This window comes from Triticum aestivum, chromosome 2D, assembly GCF_018294505.1.
Source record: "Triticum aestivum cultivar Chinese Spring chromosome 2D, IWGSC CS RefSeq v2.1, whole genome shotgun sequence".
In the NCBI taxonomy this organism is placed as follows: domain Eukaryota; kingdom Viridiplantae; phylum Streptophyta; class Magnoliopsida; order Poales; family Poaceae; genus Triticum; species Triticum aestivum.
In genome coordinates, this window is record NC_057799.1 from 68,823,954 (window position 1) to 68,824,415 (window position 462).

Genomic DNA, 462 nt, shown 5'->3' on the forward strand with positions numbered 1-462 from the left:
CATGCATAACTCAAACCGTGTTCACTTCCCGGACTTCGCCGAGAAGAGACCATCACGGCTACACACACGGTTGATGTATTTTAATTAAGTCAAGTGACAAGTTCTCTACAACCGGACATTAACAAATTCCCATCTGCCTCATAACCACGAGCACGGCTTTCGAAAGATAATACCCTGCAGGGGTGTCCCAACTTAGCCCATTATAAGCTCTCACGGTCAACGAAGGATAAACCTTCTCCCGGAAAGACCCGATTAGTCTCGGAATCCCGGTTTACAAGACATTTCGACAATGGTAAAACAAGACTAGCAAAGCCGCCCGAATGTGCCGACAAATCCCGATAGGAGCTGCACATATCTCGTTCTCAGGGCGCATCGGATAAGTCAAGCTACGAGTAAAACCAGTCCTCGAGTTTCCCCGTGGTGGCCCCGCAGGCTGCTCGGTTCAGACCAACACTCGAAGGA